This window comes from Coregonus lavaretus, assembly GCF_964263955.1.
Source record: "Coregonus lavaretus genome assembly, chromosome: 33".
Taxonomy (NCBI): Eukaryota; Metazoa; Chordata; class Actinopteri; order Salmoniformes; family Salmonidae; genus Coregonus; species Coregonus lavaretus.
The window spans coordinates 17,351,546-17,377,904 of NC_140020.1; the positions used below are offsets into that span (position 1 = coordinate 17,351,546).

The window sequence follows — 26,359 nt, forward strand, 5'->3', positions numbered from 1 at the left end:
AAATAAAAAATAATGTATGCACTCACTAACTGTAAGTCGCTCTGGATAAGAGCGTCTGCTAAATGACTAAAATGTAAAATGTAAATGTAATAGGCATAGCAAACCACACCTTAAGCTGATGTGTGAACTATTCGCAGCCCTGCAATAGGTACAAGCAATATGATAGTAGTTCCACCTTTCCCTCTGATAGGCCAGGTGGAATTTCTTGCTTCTATTTGCATTTTTTGTTATGAGATACCACAAACACATTTGGCATTGAACGAGTAAACATCATCCATCTGCCACAAATTATAAACATATCGAGGTTACTAAAATCTGGGCGCTGGGTTGTCTCTTAACAAATCACTGTGTGCCAAATCTTCACTGGGCCATGACACTGGCCATTAAATAAGACATGGATATCAGTCCCCATGCCTGATGATGTTCCTGCTGATTGTGATGAATGTTATCTGCTCTTCCAAGAATGCTGAGCCATTATGGTGCAAGTCATCTACAGTAGGAGCACTGGCTATAAACACTATCTCTGTGGATGGTGCGGAGCTAGTCAGGCACTCAGGCCAACAGCACACACCTCACCTCATAGACAGCTACCCCAAAGACACTGCTTGCTCATTTGTTTATGAGCTTTTGATTGGTGCATCCATCCAGTGTCTGATCTGACCTCTCCCTGGCTCTCTCCCAGAGGACATTAGTCAGTTCTAGAGACCAGGAGCAGAGCAGAGCATTCTGTTGGTGTTGGGTAAAGGACTACAATACAGAGAAGATGCAGTTCATACTCAACCAGTATTATGTGTTTAAAAGTGTTGCTTGGTTGTAAGTGCTGAAAAAGCTAAAGTGGTATATGTATAGTGTGACATGTTTGGCCATGCCACCAGCCCAGCGCCTCATCTTGAAGATGAATTAGCCCAGAACCGTCTGTGGACTTTGGACAGGCTTGATAAGGAACAGAGGGTGACATCATTTCCCCAGTCAAGCCACTCCATGAGCCTGAGTAGACACACACACGACCACACACACACACACACACGCACAACCGCATACACACACACATGACCACACACACAACCGCACACAAGCACACAATCTTCCTCCTTCTCACTCTCTTTCTCTCTCTCCCTCTCTCCTCCTCCTCCTCTCTCATTGAGAGGCCTAATATGGGGTGCGGGAAGAGTTTAGTGGTCTGAGCATAGCGCCTGGGGTGTCGAGCCAAAAGGCTGGGCCGAGGCCCCGCAGGCTGAGAGGGAGAATCAGCTCCTTTCAACATGAGGTCATGCTTAATGCAACTGGAACTCTGGCGGCCTCGCCAGTGTCCCCAGCCTGATATACAGTTACCAATCAAACAAGTGGCCAGACGGACACAGACAAAGGGGTGAGGGGGTAAGTGCCACCATGCTAAGGTCCTTGGGAGGCTAGGTTGAGGGAGGGGGGGGTACTGTGGGACTCTCTGGTAGACCGACTGTGGGACAGAGCTGGGTAATTACACCAGGCCTCAGTCATTTAAAAGGGCATAGATGAAAACACTTCTCCCTGTGTCTGTGTACCGGCCCTCTGCTCTGAGACGCTCCAACAGGCATTTATGCGAACTGCTGCAATGCTGGAAAGAGCAACAACAACAAAAAGTCAGCAGCAGCATGCACCCAGGTTTTATGATTTTTTTTCCTGGAGGTGGTAACGGCTAAACATGCATGCTGTGTGCACTGTGGGATAAACCATGTGACCCAGCTCTGACTCTCTATGTTGTAGGAGGTGCAGTTAGGGGATTTCTCCAGCTAAGCAGCAGCACCAAGTCTCCCTCGTTAATTCATGCTCCACAGCTGTAGACGTTTAATGTACATGTTTCCATTTAGCCCTGGATGAAACACATCACATCCCTTCTATGGAAGGAAAAATAGGGAGAATCAAGAAAAAAGTCAGAAAGAAAAAAGGAAAGGGGCTTCATGTTGGTCTTAATCGTCTATGGAAAGACGGTCATATTTTCCACCGGGTAAGCTTGAAACCATTACCGAGCTAGCCTTCATTACATTTTCCACAACATTTTGCCCAAATGACAGGAAGCAGCTGGAGTGGTTCTGATTAATTGTCTTTCTCACTTACAACACCACTTACAACACTCACTTACAACACCACTTTATATCAACATAAAATGGGCGACCAGTCGTTAACCTTTAAAACCATGTAACCATAGGAAAGAAGGACGCTTCCTTACGGACATCTCAGCTGTGGCTATCTTGGATGGAGGATTAACACAGGTTTAGCTAAGCCTGGAAGCTCATCAGATGGCATTAAACAAGTAAGCTTTCACTACCCCTCCATGTCCCCCCTTCCTTCCCCTCAACATTCCCCCTCCTCTCCCACACAGATCCCTCCTCCCCACACAGATCCCTCCCAGCACTCAAAGTTTAGGTATTCTATTCCTAATATATACTGCACACTATGTGGACACCAATATATCAAACAGGGTATTGTACTATGACGCTGGCGAAAGCCAGTGGAACAGTATACCTCATAACCTCCAAGTATTTAAACTGCTGCGGGGTCTATAAAGAGAAGGTGAAGGCAAAACAAGAAGGGGACCATCTGGAGGCCGTGATCCTGTAGGACTGGTGGATGAAAGGAGGAGAGGAGGACGAACTCAAACATCTGCCACCGATGTGCCTCCCTGCCTGCCTGGTCCGACCAGGGTCTCCCTAGACCAAATAAATTACTCTAGTCACTGTCCAAAGTTAACAGCCCTGCTTATGGTGAGCAAACCGACATGAGCCGGGTGTCTAACCCACTGACACTGCCTACCATAGAAAACACTGTAAAGGGCTAATACTTGCTCCGTAGTTCAGACTTGTTGGCAATGTACACATCGGGAGTGAATGGGCAGGTCGAATAGGTTTCCCTTCCCTGAAGAGATAGCTAGCTACACCATGGAGGAATTTGGAGTTCATTCAGATTAACCAACATAGTAGTAAACAGAGGAGCTCCTGTCAGAGGAGAGAGGAGGGAGAGGAGAGAGGAGAGAGAGGAGAGAGGAGGGAGAGGAGAGAGGAGGGAGGAGGTAGAGGAGAGAGGAGAGAGGAGAGAGAGGAGAGAGAGGAGAGAGGAGAGAGGAGAGAGGAGAGAGGAGAGAGAGGAGAGAGGAGAGAGGAGAGAGGAGGGAGGAGGGAGAGGAGAGAGGAGAGAGAGGAGGGAGAGGAGAGAGGAGAGAGAGGAGAGAGGAGAGAGAGGAGAGAGGAGGGAGAGGAGAGAGGAGGGAGAGGAGAGAGGAGAGAGGAGGGAGAGGAGAGAGGAGAGAGGAGAGAGGAGGGAGAGGAGAGAGGAGAGAGGAGAGAGGAGAGAGGAGAGAGGAGGGAGAGGAGAGAGGAGGGAGAGGAGAGAGGAGGGAGAGGAGAGAGGAGAGAGGAGAGAGGAGGGAGAGGAGAGAGGAGGGAGAGGAGAGAGGAGAGAGAGGAGAGAGGAGGGAGAGGAGAGAGGAGGGAGAGAGGAGAGAGGAGGGAGAGGAGAGAGGAGGGAGAGGAGAGAGGAGGGAGAGGATAATAAGGAGAGGAGAGGTGTGAGCTGGAGGAGGTATGACAGGTGGAATATGATCTAGATGAAAGGTGACAGAATAATTCAGACCATTACATGGCCAGTCAGTGTGGCAGAGAGGACCACTGACCAGATAAACACACAGCCATAACCAATTGTGCATAAACAAATAATTGAGAAATAAACAAAACACATTGTCTGCTTCCTGGTGGTACTGCAAAGTCCCAAATGTTCTTCTGTACTTATACTCACCTATTGAACAGCCAGTAAATCATGTGCAATATTTCTGTCACCTTTATCATGAGTCAACCACAGCCGTAGATCAGATAGCACCAGTCCTTTTATCTCCCATCTGCTTGCATGCAGCTAATGCTAACATACACCCCTTCCAGATGTGAGGCTCACTGAGACAAGGTGTCTGTTCCCAACATTCCCCTTATTTCCACTCTAAACACATGCACTCTTAACTCCTGTGTGTGTGTGTGTGTGTGTGTGTGTGTGTGTGTGTGTGTGTGTGTGTGTGTGTGTGTGTGTGTACACTCACCTGCGTGATCTCAGGGGCCTTGAGGGGTGATTGAGCCTGGCACTGTTTAGGGGTCTTCAGTCCGCTTGGCAGGGGGCAAGGTGGGGTGGTCGCTGGGTCAGGCTGGTGGGAGGAGGGCGAGGGGGGGTTCAGAGGTCAGGGTGCGGAGACGACACAGACCACTGGAGAGAAACAACAAGAAGATAACCATTTCGACACCTGGTGATGTCATAAGAATAAAAACCTGCCATTAAAAACCCAATAGACTGATTCGGAATGGGCCAATAAATCAAACCAATTTTATCGTTGCGCTATCAATCAGCTTTTATTATTTAACAAAGTTTCAGCGCTCTGGGCCGGCTCCATATGGTTAATGGCACACCACCTGCCAAAACGGTTCCACTTTTGTCTGTCTGTCCCAGAGGGGGTCATCAGACACATACTGAGACATACTGTAGAGTCATAGGGATAAGTTCATTATCACAGATATACTGCTGGGAAGAGAAGTATAGTCTCATACTGTAAGACTGATGACAACCCACTCTCTGATTCAAGCAAACACAAGGACAGACACCTCGTATTATGTCCCTCTCTCCTGCACACTTTTATGTGTATTGACGTCAAGTATCGAAGTGAACAGCATGTGTCATTTTACAGGATGTCCACGTTAGCCTCTCCCATTAGAAGGACGACAGCTTTGACACTTGGTATGGAGCTGTCACTGTGATGGTGTTGTATGGTACAAAGAGCTCATATTTCATGGGATATCTAAGGTATGATGCAAAATTGAGAATTTGCCTGATAAAGCCTTTTCAATAGCTAAGCTGTAACAATAGGCCCGGGCTCATTCTACCATACATATCTCCCTCTGTTAGGAGAGGGTCGAATTGATGCTCTCTTTTCCAACCTGACAGCACCTGACAAATTAGACAAATCTTATCGCCGTAAAAGAGGAGCGGGCATAATTAGGTTGGTTGTTAATCTAAAGGACGGTGAGCGAGAATGAGAGAAGTTTCTTTCATCATCCTCCATGAAAATGCCAGCGTGAAACCCTGGTCTATCCATCCATAACCTACCAGGCCTCGCTGACAAATCACAGATATTAAATTAACAGAGACCCAGGGAGCCAAGGCAACTGATATATGGCAGAGGAGACACTATCTTTCTGTTTCTCTCTTCTTCTTTCTTTCTTTCTTTCTTTCTTTCTTTCTTTCTTTCTTTCTTTCTTTCTTTCTTTCATCTCTCCTTTTCTCTCTCCCCTCTTTCTCTTTCTCTCTCACCCCATTTCTCTCTCCGACCACAGACTCGGCCCACCCTTCAGGGAGAGGGAAGATGTAATTCCATGGCTATGGTAAGGCCCCGGCCCTCGGCCCACTGTCTGGGTCTGATGCATGGATGAATTTCAACATGGGGACGTGGGGACTTGGGGACGTGGAGACGTGGGGACGTGGAGACGTGGGGACTTGGGGACGTGGGGACTTGGGGACGTGGGGACGTGGAGACGTGGGGACTTGGGGACGTGGGGACTTGGGGACGTGGGGACTTGGGGACGTGGAGACGTGGGGACTTGGGGACGTGGGGACTTGGGGACGTGGGGACGTGGAGACGTGGGGACGTGGGGACGTGGGGACGTGGGGACTTGGGGACGTGGGGACGTGGGGACGTGGGGACGTGGGGACGTGGGGACGTGGGGACGTGGGGACTTGGGGATTAAATACAGTATGGAGCGAGGTCTAACAAAGAACAATGGCCATAGTAAACTCAACTCAACCGCTCTGTGTTTCTCCATTAGATAACTGTGTTTTTATCCAGGACAGGGGTTGTATACTGGGCTGTTCATCTTTATTTACCTCAGAACCCCTTTCCACTGCACTGGATAATACATGATTCATAGAAGCAGGTATTCTGAGAGGAAGCTGTGAACTGGTCTATTCCTGATGGCAGGTAAGGTTGTTTTCGAGATGTTCTCCTGCTCTTTAATTTTCTCTCTCTCTGACTCAGGATGCTGTGACTCAGACTTATGAATGCTTTGCCAGGCCAGAGGGCAGAGAGCAGGGGGCTAGGTTCCCCATCTCTGTGTGTCTCTCTGAGTCTACCTCCTCTAGTAAGGTAGAATACTACTCCACTCAGTCTGACCTAAGTCTGCTGGGCAGGGGAATTTTGAGGCAAGATAACCCTTAATCTTTCCATGGGGATGCATCATAATCTGCAGTATGACTCTCTCGGCAACAAAAGAGCATAGGTTAGCTAGCTTATATCTAGTTATGTCGAATGCCATGCTCTGCTCCAATGCAGGATTCCACCAGAAACAAACATAAAGACATACTATCCTCTCTTTCACACAATGTAAGTCAATGTCCAAAATCGACAGCGAATCGGATCAATATGCCTAATGTACCGCCCTGAACTGTTTGAATGCAGAGTGTCTCAATACACCAATAGATGAATTCAAGTTCATCACCCATAATTAAAAAGTGTTTCATGAATGTTTCTTATCCTCTTGGTAATAAGTCAAATTATAATCTATGACAGTTTATGGCACATTACGGAACTTGTCATGACTCAAAAGTAAAACAGTTGGCTAGCAACCAAGTACAGTATGCTACAGTGAGGGAAAAAAGTATTTGATCCCCTGCTGATTTTGTACGTTTGCCCACTGACAAAGACATGATCAGTCTATAATTTTAATGGTAGGTTTATTTGAACAGTGAGAGACAGAATAACACAAAATAAATCCAGAAAAACGCATGTCAAAAATGTTATAAATTGATTTGCATTTTAATGAGGGAAATAAGTATTTGACCCCTCTGCAAAACATGACTTAGTCCTTGGTGGCAAAACCCTTGTTGGCAATCACAGAGGTCAGACGTTTCTTGTAGTTGGCCACCAGGTTTGCACACATCTCAGGAGGGATTTTGTTCCACTCCTCTTTGCAGATCTTCTCCAAGTCATTAAGGTTTCGAGGCTGACGTATGGCAACTCGAACCTTCAGCTCCCTCCACAGATTTTCTATGGGATTAAGGTCTGGAGACTGGCTAGGCCACTCCAGGACCTTAATGTGCTTCTTCTTGAGCCACTCCTTTGTTGCCTTGGCCGTGTGTTTTGGGTCATTGTCATGCTGTAATACCCATCCATGACCCATTTTCAATGCCCTGGCTGAGGGAAGGAGGTTCTCACCCAGGATTTGACGGTACATGGCCCCGTCCATCGTCCCTTTGATGCGGTGAAGTTGTCCTGTCCCCTTAGCAGAAAAACACCCCCAAAACATAATGTTTCCACCTCCATGTTTGACGGTGGGGATGGTGTTCTTGGGGTCATAGGCAGCATTCCTCCTCCTCCAAACACAGCGAGTTGAGTTGATGCCAAAGAGCTCGATTTTGGTCTCATCTGACCACAACACTTTCACCCAGTTCTCCTCTGAATCATTCAGACGTTCATTGGCAAACTTCAGACGGGCCTGTATATGTGCTTTCTTGAGCAGGGTGACCTTGCGGGCGCTGCAGGATTTCAGTCCTTCACGGCGTAGTGTGTTACCAATTGTTTTCTTGGTGACTATGGTCCCAGCTGCCTTGAGATCATTGACAAGATCCTCCCGTGTAGTTCTGGGCTGATTCCTCACCGTTCTCATGATCATTGCAACTCCACGAGGTGAGACCTTGCATGGAGCCCCAGGCCGAGGGAGATTGACAGTTATTTTGTGTTTCTTCCATTTGCGAATAATCGCACCAACTGTTGTCACTTTCTCACCAAGCTGCTTGGCGATGGTCTTGTAGCCCATTCCAGCCTTGTGTAGGTCTACAATCTTTGCCCTGACATCCTTGGAGAGCTCTTTGGTCTTGGCCATGGTGGAGAGTTTGGAATCTGATTGATTGATTGCTTCTGTGGACAGGTGTCTTTTATACAGGTAACAAGTTCGTTACCTGTATTAAAGACACCTGGGAGCCAGAAATCTTTCTGATTGAGAGGGGGGTCAAATACTTATTTCCCTCATTAAAATGCAAATCAATTTATAACATTTTTGACATGCGTTTTTCTGGATTTGTTTGTTGTTATTCTGTCTCTCACTGTTCAAATAAACCTACCATTAAAATTATAGACTGATCATGTCTTTGTCAGTGGACAAACGTACAAAATCAGCAGGGGATCAAATACTTTTTTCCCTCACTGTATATCTATCAAGGGTGTTATGTCACAGTAATTCCAATTATAGTGTAGGGGTTGGGACTCAATAGTCAAACTTTTGACAAATACAGTCGTCAATAGAAAACTAATTTGGCCCACAGAACTCACTCAAAGGTTGCTGTTCAGACTAGAGAATTAGCCCTTACCTGCCTCCATAAAACTTCTATACAAACATGTTTGATAAGGTCTCTGAAATTATTCTACAATTCCATCAAGTTTAAGAACATCATAACAGAACTATAGAACTATCAGAATAACTATTCTGGATCTCTCTCTGCGCTGAGGTTAGGATAAGTTATTTACCAAAAGCTGAGCCTCTTGTCAAGTCTGAGCTAACCGAGCACTTCCGCCCAAACCAAACCCACGGGTTGTAGTTATACAGAACAGAGATGGATCCTCTTCTGAGGAGAAGTGAGCAATTTGTCTCAATGTGGGCCTGTTGGCATCCTGTTTGCAGCCAGAGAGCAGGAGTTCCTTAGAGTCCTTTTGAGTAAGTGCTGTGATCATTGACTCCTAGTGGGAGAGCACTGCTCCGCTCCGGCAGCATAGGAGGTTATTCTTATCTCAAAAAATCACTATGGGGGCCTGTGAATGACGCGCAGTTCCATGGCACCCATTACTCAATGCTGGGATAAATCTGGGAGAGGTCCACTCTGATTTCAGGAGCACGTAGGAGGAATTTGGATGAAAAATACTGGAACAGCAAGGCTGAATATACTCATCACTGCAAGATCTCCAGTAAGCTCTGAAACATTTGAACTGCATTATTTTATAATTAGTCATAAAACAGTTCCAGGAGATGTCCTCTTGCCTATCCTAAAGGCCTACTAAAAAGGGAGCACTGACTGGAAACAGTCCCAGTATTAAAAATAGCAAACTTCCAGTTTCATACATACTTTCCAATCCATTGGCCTTGCTTAGATATTCACAAAAAACAAGTCCCATGTTTATACTGTATGTTCCGCAGTCCAAAAATACCCCCAGTATTATTTGTGCAATAATTCATCCTCCCTCCTGCCTACTGCAGTGGTGCTGTCAGAAAGAAGCCGTCACAGCTACACCCATTATTATTGTCTCAGTCTCAATTGGCTTACAGGGCATGAGCATAACAGAACTGTGTGTATGTGTATGGAGTATACACATACACACAGACTTTTATCTATGTAAAGTCCTGTGTAGCTCAGTTGGTAGAGCATGTCGTTTGCAACGCCAGGGTTTTGGGTTCGATTCCCACGGGGGGCCAGTATGAAAATGTATGCACTCACTAACTGTAAGTCGCTCTGGATAAGAGCGTCTGCTAAATGACTAAAATGTAAATGTAAATGTAATACCACACACATTATGGTACTTTTTAATCCTGATCCGTCCCTGCATTTCTCTGAAACAGAAAACATTTATTGAGGAAGAACAAATCCAGTCACGGTTGTCTGATAACAGTACTGTAGCTGCAGTGGCGTCGGCGCATGGCATGGATGCACCAGAAAGACCCCAGCACTCTGAACGTAACAACCACTAGGTCTCCTCTCTCTCCTCTCTCACTAAATTCTTAAACACTTTTTCCATTTAAGTGCCACTTTTACTCAATAGAAGATACAAGTGCATTGTTTGGCTAAGGTATAAGACGGGACACGTACGTGACAAACTGAAGAAAGCAGAGCCTGAAAAAACACTTTTGTAAAACATTTCTTTATCTATAGCAACCAAAGACAATGTTTATTGCAATTCCCTCACAAAACAGTGGCTGACAACCGTTGTCTCTGTTTGAATGAACTACACTAAACTGGGGGCTGGAGATGAAAAGTCTCTCCTGCTCTTCTCCACTTCCACAACATTATTCAGCTGATAAAAATTTCATGCGTAGTAATACAGGAGAGTTAGTGGGATCATTGGAAGTGGCATTAAGAAGCTAAATGTATCACAGTGTGAGGTGCCCTGAGGCCACCGGGCCTGTCATCACCTCCTGCTCTACTCCCCTTCCTCACCCCCACCCCCGCCAACGGGGCTGAAACCATGGGAACAGACGAGCACCCTGTCAGGTGCACCTGCATCGGCCTGACACCTCCTCTGCTCTAGACGACAAACGCCCCCTCTCCTCTTCTCTCTTCTCCTGTCCTCCTCTCTCTTTCTCTCCCCTCCCCTCTCCTTTTTGCTCCTCTCTCCAGCCCAGACACAGTCAGCCCTCCACAGCACGTTGGTCTAAGTCCTATTCACCAGGAAAACCAGGGCAGTCGGCCTCCCTAACACGATCCCATAATGAAGGCCAATTAAAGTTATATAATGGGCTGGAGTGGCAGGGAGGCAGGGTCGACAAAGCTCCCGCCGCCCGCGCCTCGCCACGCGCTCCCTGACACATTTCTTTGGCATCAGTCACGGCCTCACGTCTGCCCTGTGGCCTTTTGCTCGGAGAGAGAACAGCGGAACTCACTGCACACATATATGTTGCTGGGGGAACAAAGCCCCCTGTGTGAGCGTGTCCTGTTTCAGTACCCTCTCTCTCTATGTGTCTCTCTTTCCCTCTCTCTCACTCCATGCCTATCTCTCTCGTTCTCTCTCCCTCCCAGCCTTCGGCTGTCTATAAGGGTCTGGGTGCTGGAGGATGAGAATCATCTCTCTCTTAATATCTCTCATTTAAAGTCATACGTCTGTCTTCCATAATTAATCTGAGTCTTCTTAATAAATATGCCTAAACTCCTGTTTCTGCTTTAATTAGTCTCGTAGCCAGGGGCGTTATATAGAGCCAATGCAATTACCTTATACTTAATGGGGACGCTAAATAATTTATGGGCGGAAACCGAAAAGTACATTTGAAGAATGGCACAATCGACAATGGGGACAGGAACCAGCCCTGCTCCTGTGATGGGGGAGAATGAAGGGGAGAAAAGAAAGAGAGAGAGAGAGGCTCCATGTTCCAGCACACAAACACACACATCAGAGGGTTCTGTTATTCTTCACCTCTCTCTCCAGCTGTACATCCCCCCTCCCCTCCTCCCTCCCCCCCAATCCCCATGTCTGTTCCTGACAGGGCCTGATGGAAAGCACAGCACTGAAGGATGAGTGCATCAGCGTGGAATTCAGAGAATAGCTGCGGTCGTGACATCAGAATCACACTTTTTTTTAAAGCGCTCCGCTGACAGCCGAGGTCGAGTGTCGTGTTACTCTTCATAAGAGCCTGGAAATCGGCAAAAGTGGATTTCCTGACGGCGTCTGCGGACATCTTTCATTTGAGTGGTCTTGACACTGGCGTTTGTCAGCGGAGAAGTCAAAAGGAGAGAAGCACCTCTGTGTGCTGCTGGACAAGAGACAAACCACTGATCTCTCAGAGAGCTGGTTAGTTGGCCAGGCCTACACATGGATTCCTCCACTGAGGTTTCAATAAAATATCCCCTTCACCCTGGGGATGTGTGTGCGTGCTTTCGTGCCTGTCACAGGCCATATGTTGACTAAACTCTTCAGTTAGCTTCTTCCTCCAAAGAAAACAATGCATTACACTTCACTTTCCTTTCAACAGCCTTTATACAGTGTGGGAAAAAAGTATTTGATCCCCTGCTGATTTTGTACATTTGCCCACTGACAAAGACATGATCAGTCTATAATTTTAATGGTAGGTTTATTTGAACAGTGAGAGACAGAATAACAACAAAAAAATCCAGAAAAATGCATGTCAAAACTGTTGTAAATTGATTTGCATTTTAATGAGGGAAATAAGTATTTGACCCCTCTGCAAAACATGACTTTGTGGCAAATCCCTTGTTGGCAATCACAGAGGTCAGACGTTTCTTGTAGTTGACCACCAGGTTTGCACACATCTCAGGAGGGATTTTGTTCCACTCCTCTTTTCAGATCTTCTCCAAGTCATTAAGGTTTCGAGGCTGACGTTTGGCAACTCGAACCTTCAGCTTCCTCCACAGATTTTCTATGGGATTAAGGTCTGCAGACTGGCTAGGCCACTCCAGGACTTTAATGTGCTTCTTCTTGAGTCACTCCTTTGTTGCCTTGGCTGTGTGTTTTGGGTCATTGTCATGCTGGAATACCCATCCACGACCCATTTTCAATGCCCTGGCTGTGGGAAGGAGGTTCTCACCCAAGATTTGACGGTACATGGCCCGGTCCATCGTCCCTTTGATGCGGTGAAGTTGTCCTGTCCCCTTAGCAGACAATGGCCCTGTATATGTGCTTTCTTGAGCAGGGGGACCTTGCGGGTGCTGCAGGATTTCAGTCCTTCACGGCGTAGTGTGTTACCAATTGTTTTCTTGGTGACTATGGTCCCAGCTGCCTTGAGATCATTGACAAGATCCTCCCGTGTAGTTCTGGGCTGATTCCTCACCGTTCTCATGATCATTGCAACTCCACGAGGTGAGATCTTGCATGGAGCCCCAGGCCGAGGGAGATTGACAGTTATTTTGTGTTTCTTCCATTTGCGAATAATCGCACCAACTGTTGTCACCTTCTCACCAAGCTGCTTGGCGATGGTCTTGTAGCCCATTCCAGCCTTGTGTAGGTATACAATCTTGTCCCTGACATCCTTGGAGAGCTCTTTGGTCTTGGCCATGGTGGAGAGTTTGGAATCTGATTGATTTATTGCTTCTGTGGACAGGTGTCTTTTATACAGGTAACAAGCTGAGATGAGGAGCATTCCCTTTAAGAGTGTGCTCCTAATCTCAGCTCATTACCTGTATAAAAGACATCTGGGAGCCAGAAATCTTTCTGATTGAGAGGGGGGTCAAATACTTATTTCCCTCATTAAAATGCAAATCAATTTATACAATTTTTGACATGCGTTTTTTTTTTGTTATTCTGTCTCTCACTGTTCAAATAAACCTACCATTAAAATTATAGACTGATCATTTCTTTGTCAGTGGACAAACGTACAAAATCAGCAGGGGATCAAATACTTTTTTCCCTCACTGTACATTCAAAGAACCCCATAGCCTCCAGACAGACACAGTTTCCCCAAAAACAAAATCCTCAGGAATTGTTCAAAGCCTCAACGCTAGTAACACTAACTAACACCACTGTGTGAAACCCCAGAGGGGCTCCAGAACCAGACCAGATAGAGGAAACAATCAGGGGACTCAGGGGGCCGGGAGACAGGAGCCAGGCTCCAGGAGCCAGGAGCAAGGAGCCAGGCTCCAGCAGGTGAAGCAGAGCGAGAGCAGGGCCACTGGGCTGACAGGTCGTTGCGCTGCTGCTCTGTAATCAGCGGGTTGGGAGACAGGATTTGGGCTGAACCAAAATGGGAAGCACATGGCATTTAATGGGAATTAATCACACAGTGAACCACGGCCCTCGCTGCTGGGAGAGAGAGAGGGATACGCATGGCCATGGACATGCCGCCTCCGGGACCAGATAATCTGTGTCATTTTCACACCCCACCGTCCCCAAATCCCAAATCACTGTGTCTTTCTCTGGGTGTGATGGTGTGAGAGTGAGAGTGAGAGTGAGAGTGAGAGTTAGAGAGAGAGAGAGAGAGAGAGAGAGAGAGAGAGAGAGAGAGAGAGAGAGAGAGAGAGGGGGGGGGGGGGGGGATGTGTGTCGACACACTCACACTAACACTTACGCAGGCCGCAGACAGCGTCGAACCATCAGTGGGTTGGGAGAGCTGATGACCCAATGACACTCTATGTGGTTGTCATGTCCAAAACAGGGCAATGAGAATCATGCAGTCTGTGAAGGGTGAACCACCCACTCTCCCTCTCTGTCTGTGTCACCTGCCTCTCTCCCCGCCAAGCCCACTCCTGGTGTACGAGGCGGGAGCTGGCCCTGCTCTCCTCTGAGTCAGCCTGTAAAACCTTTCAAGTCCCCGTATGTCCAGTTTCCACTAGTTTTGCCTCCTGATAAACACCTGCCCTGCCATGCCCCGCCCTGCCCCACCCTGCCCCGCCCCACACTGCCCCGCCCTGCCCCACCCTGCCCCGCCCCACCCTGCCCCACCCTGCCCTGTCCCACCCTGCCCCGTCCTACCCCGCCCTGCCCCGCCTCACCCGGCCCCGCCCCGCCCTGCCCTGCCCCGCCCCACCCTGCCCCGTCCCTCCCTGCCCCGTCCTACCCCGCCCCACCCGGCCCGCCCTGCCCTGCCCCACCCTGCCCCGCCCCACCCTGTCCCACCCTGCCCCGTCCTACCCCGCCCTGCCCCGCCTCACCCGGCCCCGTCCCGCCCTGCCCTGCCCCACCCTGCCCCGTCCCACCCTGCCCCGTCCTACCCCGCCCTGCCCCGCCCCACCCGGCCCCACCCCGCCCTGCCCCACCCCGCCCCACCCTGCCCCGCCCTGCCCCGCCCCACCCCACCCTGCCCCGCCCTGCCCCGCGCGCTCTCTTTTTCTCTTTCTCTTTTTCTAAAAGGTTTGGGTTTTTTAAGAGCACCGAGGCACTTCGGTGGGATTTCATGGTGTGCTGGGGCGGAATTCTCATGGCTGAAATGAGAGCTTTATGACTGTGTAATTGATGGGCTCGCGACGGGCAGCACAACAGCAGCACATTTCATCAGGTCCAACTAGAAACATGTTGATTGACACTGAGGTGGAGGAGACAGGGGACTCTGTGCACTAATAAACACTCGCAGCCAGAGAAGGTGAAAATGTGCATACCGTATGTATGCGTTAGTCAGCTTTTCTAAACAAGGCACAATAAATGCTACCATACATACAAACTGCATGTCTGACTAAATGTTATTCACAAGTCAGACCACCTTGTTCCCATACATCTTATTGCTCCAGCCCGAGTGTGAGAGAGAGCTCTTTCTTCCCTACTTGTTAATTGCTTCCCTCCCATGTTAAGCAGTGTGCTGCAGTACACAGTGGCATGGTTAAGGGCACAGCTGTTTTCTCACTACAGGGAGCTTAACAATAGCCCCTAGCTTTGGCCTCCCCTGGTACAACAGTCACTTCCTCATCCATACCCTCCAACCCAGTGGCATTCCCCACTCCCCACACACAAAGCTCTGAAAAACCAACTGCCTTCTGATGAAATTCCCTGAAATCCGCAGGAAACAATGTGTAATTCATCCGAAACAGCGTCTATTTCCACCATTGTTTTGTACAGACCATTTGGGCATAGAGGGCAACTGGCTCTGGTTGTCCTGCCAACCCTGGTTGTGGAAATCCTGGGTGTTGATCAAACAAAGACAGTCTACATCCCCCACTGCCAACAGCCAACAAGCCTTGGGAGGGTGGGAGGGGGGAGGGAGGGAGGCCTTGGTAGAGCTAGCTATCTGGCTGTGGTAGGGGATGCCTGTTTGACCAAACAAGACAGAAATAGTATAGGACGTAGGTTAGACTATCCTGTTGACAGAAGACAGTTATCAATGAAGAGCACTGTGTTCATCCTTGTGAGCGGCCACACAATGTTATATAACTCATGCTGATGTATTGTACAGTACAGCACAGATCAAATTCCAATGATGATACTAGTGTAACATTCCTTTGGTGTGGTATTCTCACACCCCAGACTGGTATGTCCATTGTTGGTGTCATATTTTGTGTGTGACTGTGGTAGCAATGGAAGATGGTGTGCATTTGACTTGTCTGGTCAGCCATTCATACATATGTGTTTAGAGTTGAGGTTTTTACTGAATCCTTCCAGCTGTCTGTCTGTCAGCTACACACACAAACCTTTGACTGGAGTCTGACTTCCTCTCCATGAAAACACTTAATAAATAAACACCAGTGTGTTACCTATGAGGATACCCCAGTGGCACGCACACACACACACACACACACACACACACACACACACACACACACACACACACACTAGAGCATACACAGTCTAGAGATACACGTATATTATCATTACCAAGCATCACCATCGACTGGAGCTCGTTTTCCCGGCATTAGCCGCGACGCTAATGACATCCATTGTGTTGTGTGTAAACTGAACTGCATGGCCAACTCTCAGACAGGGGCTGGTGCCAAGTGGCTTATCATATAGCAGCCTGCACTGCAGTCTGGGTGTGACGTAACAGTACCACACCCCCTCCAGGCATGATTCCAGGTGAAGGATGCCCAGAGGAGCTAATCTCCCAGACAGAGGACTGTGAAATGGGAGGGCCACAATCAGACAATCAGACCTTCATGCATCATCTTCTTTGAAAGGAAGAGCTTAGTCAAGAAACGGGGAAAGAAAATACCTGGAAGGCTTCCAAAGCATTGTGTTCATTAGTCCAGAAGCATCTACAGAGTATCATTGTTCAAGAGGCTCCCTGACAACACCTATAGACTCTATGATAAACAAAGGTCTGTTCACACCAAAGCCTTTCACTCAAGGTGTTATGAAGGTTAGTTCAACACACGTCTTAACACTGCAATCATAATGTACTATTATCACCCTCTTAGAACAGGGTTTGTCTTGGGATTTCAGAATAATGGACAATCAAGCTGAGTCATTGATAATGAATCATAAGAAATCACGACATTGTTTAATTTCTCATAAATGGATAGTTTATGATAATAAACAGATAATAAATGCACCCAGACAGTTTGTATGACCTAATTTGTCAAGGTGTTGACCAAAACATGTTTCCCACATTTGTTATTTATTTCACCTTTTATTTCACCTTGGTTATTCAAGTTTCAAGCCAAGGCTTCAGGTTGACTGCTGACTCACCATAGTGGCGATAGATACAGGTAGTATACTGATACTCCAGCCTTGGCCGTCATATTCATTATGGCCTTTGATACAGACACTGCTGTGTCTGCACAGAGTCTTTCCCAGCTAATCTCTGTATAATGGAGGGTGTGATAGGCTGTAAAAGCCTTCCTCAAGATAAAGTAGTGCCCTTAACCAGAGTCCCCGTCTCCCTGTCAAGAGGATTAGCTAGTGACTGTAGGGAGTTGGAGCGACATGTGTAAACCTGATTATGTGGGGACCAGGGCCATCCTCTGAGGCCCCCTACAGTAATGTTGTCATTGGAGAGCAGGCTGCCTGCCCTGTCCACACTCCTAATAAAGAGTGAATTGGAGGGGGGAAATGGGGAAGAGTTACCCAGAGCCAAGAATATCTCCCTGTCTGTCCGTCAGTTTTTCTGCTGGGGTTTTTCATAAAGCCACTTCAGACAGAGTGTCTATATTTTGGCAGCGGTGTCTGCCTCTTTAACAGCCGTACTGAGAGGCAGACTGCCCCGTACGCAAGATAATAACAATGCCTGAGTGAGCCTCAGTATGCATTAATATTAAAGCTAAGCTAAGCACAGGAGTAAAGTGGCCCACTTTTCAAAGCAACCAGGTTGCCAGGCCTGAATTATACAGAAGGCCAGTGTCACTCCAGCCCAGCAGAAAGAGCGAGAAAAAGAGAGAAAGAGAGAGAGAGAAAAAAAAGAGAGAAAGAGAGAGAGAGAGAAAAAAAAGAGCGATAGAGAGAGAGAGGGAGGAGAGAATCTCCCTGATGAGCAACTAGGGAACAGGAGATCAGGAAAAAAAAGAGAGAAAGAGAGAGAGAGAGAGAAAAAAGAGCGATAGAGAGAGAGAGGGAGGAGAGAATCTCCCTGATGAGCAACTAGGGAACAGGAGATCGATACTGTACATCCTCAGGGCACACACAGGGTCAGAGCCAGCCATGGCCAAGGGTTGTAAAGCCACTCCCTCCCTGCAGGCTGATAACAATCCGCTGTCTGCTACTCACACCTCCACAGACACAACACTGTACACAGCAACATCCCCAAGAGAGACATCCACTGCTCTCTGCTCTCTGTCCCAATCACAGTGAGGGGTGAGGCCAAGCCAGGAGAGGAGAGGAAGGCCTGCTGTTATCCCTCATTATCTATTCATATCAACACAGACAGATAGACCGCAACTAAAGAAACATGCCACAGGGAAACAGTTCTGCTCCATTCAGTTTTTATACACAAATGTTATTCAGTCAAGTAAGACCCTTTTATCAAATTGTACTTAGTCAGCTGGAGGAAATGTGTTGGCGGAACAAGAGGGTTCCTTTAGTGTCTGGTTAAGGTAGCAGGGGGAAGAGAGGGGGGAGGAACGGGAGGGAGGACTGACACAGCTGTGGCGGGCAGAACATGGAATCCTCTCCACCAGACTGGGGAGACCAGAGGGAACACTACTACTGACTGACTGAACACAAGGTGCCAGGATTGGACTTAAATGGCTTCTTCTATTAACTGGACCTAGACAGAACTTCATGGAGGACCAGATGTAGTTGTGTTCAGAGGTCTGACTTTCTCCTGACCCTGTGACACAAGCAGGAAGAACTCAGGCCTTAGATATAGCCTACAATATAATTACTCTATAATAGGGGCCCAGATCAAGTGCTTATTAAGAAAAACTCAGGGCCCTATTCATATTGTATGGAGAAACACTTACTGTGTAGCTGTACTGTAAGTACTGTAATATACTGCTGTCTTTCTTGACCAACCAGAAAATAGTACAGTCCTACAGTACAGTGTGTTCTCTCTAACGTTGGGGACGTAGATTTAGAAAGAGGAAATTCATGAACCTGAATAAGCAACAAGAGGTGTGTGATACCCTGCTTACTGACAACTGTACTGTATGCTTACTGTAGAAGCTGAATGATGTAACTGGATGTTTTACATAATGTTCTACTGACCCAAAATATGGGTCACTCTAGAGACACTATAAACTATATTTAAAAACAAGGCATGATGGAGATAACTGAATTACTCAAAACTGGCTTCTTTGACTATTACTGTATTTAATAAGATATGTACTCTCCACATTAGATAATTGTGTAACCTGTCAAATATAATTTATCCATTGAGAGTCTTCCCTGTTTATAAGTTAATAAGGCACCAGATCCCAGCTGGGTATTCACAGCAGAATGGTTAAACTAGTGATTTAAATATGTCGAAGAACATTTCTCAATGGAGCAGCTGCAACAATATTTGAGATGCTTCCATAATAAGAATATTTTGTAGAGAGGAGGGAGGGAGGGAGGGATGAGGGAGGGAGGGAGGGATGAGGGATGGATGGATGGACAGAGGGAGGGAGGGAGGGATGTGGGGAAAAACTCTAGGGAACAATATGGTATTTCTGCCTACTTATCTACAATTATCTCTGTGGATTGGAACTGTGGTGGCGAAGGACACTTCTTGAGACATCGCTCAAGTGGCCTTGGAGCGGTGAGGAACTGCTGAGACCAGAGAAAAGCCATGAGCTATATACTGTGTGTGTTCGGCACACAAATAAACACACTTACATGAGTCTAACGTCCCTGTGGATTCAATCCTGTATGGCTGTTTTGTTCGGATGTTTTATTTTTGTCGTGTTCTGTAGAAGTACATTTTACTCACAGCCATCCAGATTGAAAACATACAAGTATTTACGCTGTGGCTGATTTCTGTGCCTTTATTTCAATGCCTGGATGTGGCTGTATAGGTGACTGTGTTTTAACACATCACCGACACAAATTCCTGTTTCAGCATTTCAACAAAAGATGTGAGATCGAGAGAGCGACAGAGAGGCGTGCAGCCGGAACCGAGCCAATGACGCTAAAGGAAGTGGTCACGAGAGGTGCGAACTTGACTACCCTGAGTCTCTGACTGACAAGGGAGGGAGGGAGAGAGAGAGAGAGAGAGAGAGAGAGAGAGAGAGAGTCACACACGGCTTCCGCTTTACGGGGAAGATACAGGATGGGAAACAGGCCTAAGACTAAGTGGTAGTAAAAATAAAAGACAGTTTCATTCATGTTTACCCAACAGCATGGCGGCAAGGAGTAGGCTGTGAGACATGGACCCCAGGGCCCAGCCGTGAGTAAACACTGACTGACTCTATCACTGGCAAGAGGTGGAAACACTCTGCTACACACGCAATAACATGTTCCTTCCTTAAGAGGGAGGGAGGGAGAGGAACTGGATCTCTTGTCATCTCCTGACAAGGGGGATGAGAGGAACCCTGCTGAGATTCTCTCTCTCTCTCTCTCTCTCTCTCTCTCTCTCTCTCTCTCTCTCTCTCTCTCTCTCTCTCTCTCTCTCTCTCTCTCTCTCTCTCTATAACCAAACATCACCCATGGAAAACCGAAACACACAGACAAAAACAGGGCTTTGCGACAGAGCGTATTCTACTTGTTTTCCTCTGTCTCTTTTCTTCCAGTCCTCCTTTTTTGAAAAGCAGATTTTTCCAAGTCACTTGGCCCTGCCAAAGGAAAGGGGAACATTGTGTGACTCTTTTATTTTTCTGTGTCTGTCATAACCTGTTCAATCCATTCTGTGGACAAGTTCATTTTCAAGAGGGGGGCCTCTGATGTAACCTGGCTGTGACTTTCTATTTATTCGAGGCTCCGCTGAATCATGGAGACAGTCAGAGAGCGAGGGAGCGACTCTCGGTCGGGGAACATCATAGCCTCTTTATTTCTCCAGTAGGAAGATAAATCCAATCATCCCATATTAAGAACATATTTTTCCAGTAAATTTCCAGCGAGATGGCACAGCCCTCGGGTACGGTACCCACGGTTCCTCCAGCCATAGGTGGATTTACCACTACGGCTAGAGAGAGAGCCGAGCAGGTCCCTCCTGATTGTCCTGCAACATGTGCGTTGGTAATGAATTGTGGTGGGAAGGAAAACAGCTTTGAGCTCAATTAAAGAGTAATTAACGAGGCTGGGGTGGGAGCCACGCGGCTGGGGCGGAAGCCACACAAACAGGCCCTGTGTTGGAGCAGAGCCCCAGAACACCGGAGAGACCCTGAGCCCTGGGCTGGGCTGCCAACCAAACAACCAACCCAACCCTCAACACAGCAGCAGCACAGGTGTTCCTGCCTTTATGGGACTTCCTGTCACCATCACTGAGACACTATCCAGCCTAGCCGGGATCAGGAGGACAGGGGAGGAGTGAGGGAAAAGCATGGGGAAAATCCACAGGCTGCATTTTACTCTAGCTCCGTACAGGGGATAACAAGTACGTTCCACATCAGCCTTCGCCTAGCCCGCGGCTATACTGAACTGTATTCAAAGCCAAAGAGAGGATACTGACAGAATCACTGGTATTAAATGTGAATATGCCTGTATCAATAACGGATACGTTTTAACACAGAGAGTGAGATGAACAGTATCACTGTTAGCTAACTTGGGAGGATCCATCCTTCCATTTTCTAGGAAGCCGGAGCATTATAGAATTTCTCCTAAAAAAAATTTAACATTTTAGTCCAGAGCAACTTACAGTTAGTGCATACATTATTTTTTATTTTTCATACCCCCGTGAGAAGCAAACCCACAACCCTGGCGTTGCAAACGCCATGCTCTACCAACTGAGCTACATGCCCGCCGGCCATTCCCTCCCCTACCCTGGACGACGCTGGGCCAATTGTGCGCCGCCCCATGGGTCTCCCGGTCGCGGCCAGCTACGACAGAGCCTGGATTCGAACCACTGCCTTAGACCACTGCGCCACTCGGGAGGACAAGTGAGATATAAATTGTCAGAAGATGGGCTTCTCACTCAGCACGGCTTGTATCTCTTGAGGAAATACCCTTCACTCTCCAGTGAAATAGGAGGCTTAGCCAGGGGCTAGTATTTCAGCAGCAAGACGTCCACAGCAACATTATTTCCTATCAGAACAGTAAAGCCAGCAGCTAAAGCCCTCTGTCTACAGAGGCCTATGGAGAAATTCTGCTCTATATTACAGAGACAGGAGCTCTCTCGCTCTCTCTCCCTCTCTCTCTGCAGAGCAAATGTGATTCAGGGTGTCACATTAGATGGGGACGCTGAGCCAGCTCCATACAGAGAGCTAGCTACCACAAATCAGTGATGAATGATATTATATAAACTTCTAAGATATAGCTAAATATATTTCAACCTTTTTTAAAGTTTATATCTCTGAGCCCCCCACCACACACACAGAGTCAACTGGGAGTCCTTGTGAGGGCTGGGCACGCACGCACACACACACACACACACACACATGCACACACACTTGCTTATGGTAGTTCCTCATATCGAATTATGACTTCTACTTCTGAGTTAACGGTGAATTCTTTGGTTCTTCAGCACAGTGCTTACGTAACGTTAGCAGCTGCTGTTTTACTGGGGCGGAGGGCTATACACCACACAGTACACTGGCTCTTCTGGGACACACACTGGAGTCACCACCGCCTCCACTCCAATCACTGGAGCAACAGCTAGTGTGTGTGTGTGTGTGTGTGTGTGTGTGTGTGCATATGTACGTATGTGTGTGCGTGCATGCTTGTGTATGGATGTCTGGAGGGGGATCAGAAAGGAGAGTGAAGGGGAATAAATCAACAAGGTCTGTAAACAAACCACATAATTAACTGTGCTGGAGTTTCTTTTTCCGAGCAATACTGACCACAACACTATGTATGAAAACACCTCACTCCTCAAACAGCTGTGGTGGTGGAAAAACATGGCTTCTAGCAAGGCCAGGCGTAGGACCTTTCCCTTAAAAACATGGCTTCTAGCAGGACCAGGCCTTTCCCTTAAAAACATGGCTTCTTACAGGACCAGGCCTTTCCCTTAAAAACATGGCTTCTAGCAGGACCAGGCCTTTCCCTTAAAAACATGGCTTCTAGCAGGACCAGGCCTTTCCCTGAAAAACATGGCTTCTAGCAGGACCAGGCCTTTCCCTGAAAAACATGGCTTCTAGCAGGACCAGGCCTTTCCCTGAAAAACATGGCTTCTTACAGGACCAGGCCTTTCCCTTAAAAACATGGCTTCTAGCAGTGCCAGGCATATGACTTTTCCCTGAAAAACATGGCTTCTAGCAGGGACCTGAGCAGAAAAAACTGGGCCCTAGTTGACTGTTCTACTCTACAAGGTCCCAGTAAACAGTGAGGTATACAGCTAAAACAATCCGCAACCTCTAAACAGAACAGGACAGTAGAAAAATAGAAGAATGGCTTAGTCAGAGTCAAGCTGAACAGCCCTCTCTCATAGTAGTAGAGTATTATATTGTTAGGCCTATATCATATTGTGTTGATATTGTCTTGATCTCTATGACAATAAGATTAACCAAACAGGAAGGGGAGACCAACAATCTCCAGTCCCCTGGGCCACATCAACGCACCAGGAAACTCAGGCGTGAGCTCACTCAAGATCCTCTTTCTTCACTTAGTACTACTCCTGGGCATTTAAATGACAGTCAGAAACAGCCAGGGAATATTATAGGCTTCTGTTCTGTATTTTGAGAAAGTATATTTCGCTCCGGCAAAAATCTGTCGTCTGTTGAGCATTCATGTAAGATGCAACAAAGGTGAGGCATTGTCAGGCTGAATGGAGCCCTGTCTGTTTTGTCAGGGTACAAGTGCAGCTGTCATGACTGACTTCAGCTCATGGGAATGCTACGACTTCAAGCACATCGAGCTGTGGGGAACAGCCAGGCTGCAATATTACTAAATGATTGAAACTCCTCTTGGTTAGGAACAGTTTGTTCAGGCTGCAAATCGTACTGCACTTTCATATGACATCCAGAAATCTATCAACAGCTGCTACTCAGTTCGCCCCACTGCACAATCATATATTCCTCAGCCTCTGTTTAATAACTGGCAGAGGTAATCAAATTGTAGCACTCTTCCAAAGGTTGCAACAACCGTCATACAAACGTACACACACCAACACACATAGACAAAATACATTTCACCCAATTATACGCCATTTCAGTTGCAAATTACCAGAAACAGATCTATCTGAGGAAGAGAGCGAGAGAGAGAGAGAGAGAGAGAGAGAGAGAGAGAGAGAGAGAGAGAGAGAGAGAGAATGGGTGAAGTAGCATACCAGTGTTTAATACCACCATTAAAGTGGTCATGAAGGGGCCACCCTGGGCCATGTAGGTATGGGCCCCCCTCCCCCTCCTCCCCCTCCTCCTCCTCCTTGGGCCCTTAGGCCCCCCAGCCAGGAATGCATGGGGCCCTGGACCTGCACAGCCCCCTTAGCTGAATGCCCCCTGCAGCTACATCGCGCCAGAGCTTTAAAGGAATGTCCTACTTTCATATAAAATTGATAATGGGATGTGTACACAGCAGGAACGGAAAATTGGAGGTGCGTTACGAGGTTTCACATTCCTCCCTCTCCATGGGCCAGACACAAATGCCACACATCTGCTGGAGTACCTCTTGGAAGTCTCTCACTACTCTCTCTCTCTGTGTGTGTGTGTGTGTGTGTGTGTGTGTGTGTGTGTGTGTGTGTGTGTGTGTGTGTGTGTGTGTGTGTGTGTGTGCGTGCGTGCGTGCGTGCGTGCGTGCGTGCGTGCGTGCGTGCGTGCGTGCGTGCGTGCGTGCGTGCGTGTGTGTGTGTGTGTGTGCGTGCCACTGGGGTATCCTCATATGTAACACACTGGTGTTTATTTATTAAGTGTTTTCATGGAGAGGAAGTCAGACTCCAGTCAAAGGTTTGTGTGTGTAGCTGACAGACTGACAGCTGGAAGGATTCAGTAAAAACCTCAACTCTAAACACATATGTATGAATGGCTGACCAGACAAGTCAAATGCACACCATCTTCCATTGCCACTACAGTAACACACAAAATATGACACCAACAATGGACATACCGGTCTGGGGTGTGAGAATACCACACCAAAGGAATGTTACACTAGTATCATCATTGGAATTTGATCTGTGCTGTACTTTACAATACATCAGCATGTTATTAGTAACAGTAGTAATACATCAGCATGTTATTAGTAACAGTAGTAATACATCAGCATGTTATTAGTAACAGCAGTAATACATCAGCATGTTATTAGTAACAGTAGTAATACATCAGCATGTTATTAGTAACAGTAGTAATACATCAGCATGTTATTAGTAACAGTAGTAATACATCAGCATGTTATTAGTAACAGTAGTAATACATCAGCATGTTATTAGTAACAGTAGCAATACATCAGCATGTTATTAGTAACAGTAGTAATAACACTCTTTACTTCTTTCCCCTATTGTGTCAAAAAGCGACAAAGGAAATTCTAGCCTATTTCCAGAGCTTGTGCACTGTTTGTGTAATTCTCCAGCTTAATATCTTAACACAAACTTGGCCTTTGTACCGTTGGGAGCGTCAGGCAGAACCAGATGGCAGATTTTCCCTCCTGCTCTGGTCTCTACAGATGACCTTTGACACTGCTGGGGTTGGCCACACTCAAGGCCCAGTTTTTAAAAAGTTATCTATCTGGATTTCGCCTATCGGAGAGGAATAAATGCATAGAAATAGAATGAATAGAGTGGACAAATCATTGACTTGAATGGGGACTCTCGTTCTATTTCTATGCATTTAATCCTATCCGATAGACAAAATCCAAATAGATAACTGTTGAAAAAGTGGGGTTTCACCGGGTGACAGACATAATATCTGGTTTCTCCCATGACCGCTGATACACTGTATCATTTCCTCTCTTCCTTTTGTCCTGCTCTTGAGGTTCCTCCTGTGTTTGGCTGATTACAGTGGAACCAGTAGCACACAGTTACTGCTGCGTGACAAAAACACTCATATTGCAAGTATCATCACTAGACCAAACAGCACTGGATGTCTCACCATCCGTGTAGAAATATTACAGACATAATGAAGTTAATAGGCGAGTAATGGAGAGTCTTTATTTGTTTCAGAGGTTAGAGGACAGCATGGCCCTGGAGGGCTGAAGCTGAGCAGCCTTGTTTTGTGGACCTGTTATCATCACAACTGACCTCTTGACGGTGTTTGCATGTGGTTCAAACAGACAGTTAGGCCAGCATGTCGGGTTGTGTTGTGTTGTACACTGGGCTACTTTAAGGCTGGGGGCAGTGTGCTATTACCATATATTTCTTCTCTCTCACATGCTCTCTCTATGCACCCATGGGCACCACTCACTCACCATCTCACTACTGCTGTTTCTAAACCAGAGTGATAGAGACACTAGTTCTGTATCTCCCCTCGCTGGTGTTTTCCTCTGTCTGCCTTCATGTCTCTATGCTCTCTAAGTCAGCTGGTAAATCCTACTGCACAGTTACTATTCATGGTTGTAAAATCCCACCCACATTACTTCACCAAGGGTGCAATGCTGCTGTCAGTTGTACATCTCTAGTAGTTAGATCCCTCTGTCTCTCTCTCCTACTCTTACTCTCTCCATCTCTAGCACACTCTCTCCATTTCAGCTTCCCACTCTCGCCCTCCCTTTGTCTCTCTGCTTCACACAATAACCATGCATGCCTCTAGGTTCACTAGCAACCACGCAGACCCAGCTAATGATAAACTAGTCTCC

General features: G+C 47.1%; 1 protein-coding gene across 2 annotated transcripts in view; it reads right to left on the bottom strand.

The window, feature by feature from the left end:
* Positions 1 to 26,359, bottom strand: part of LOC311108833 (transcription factor HIVEP2-like) — an 89,342-nt gene that overhangs the window by 17,476 nt on the left and 45,507 nt on the right. For both annotated transcript variants that reach the window (XM_084151596.1, XM_084151597.1), the window contains one exon: positions 4,061 to 4,221. The gene's annotated coding sequence lies outside the window, so the exon portion shown is untranslated. The remainder of the gene's footprint in view (positions 1 to 4,060; positions 4,222 to 26,359) is intronic.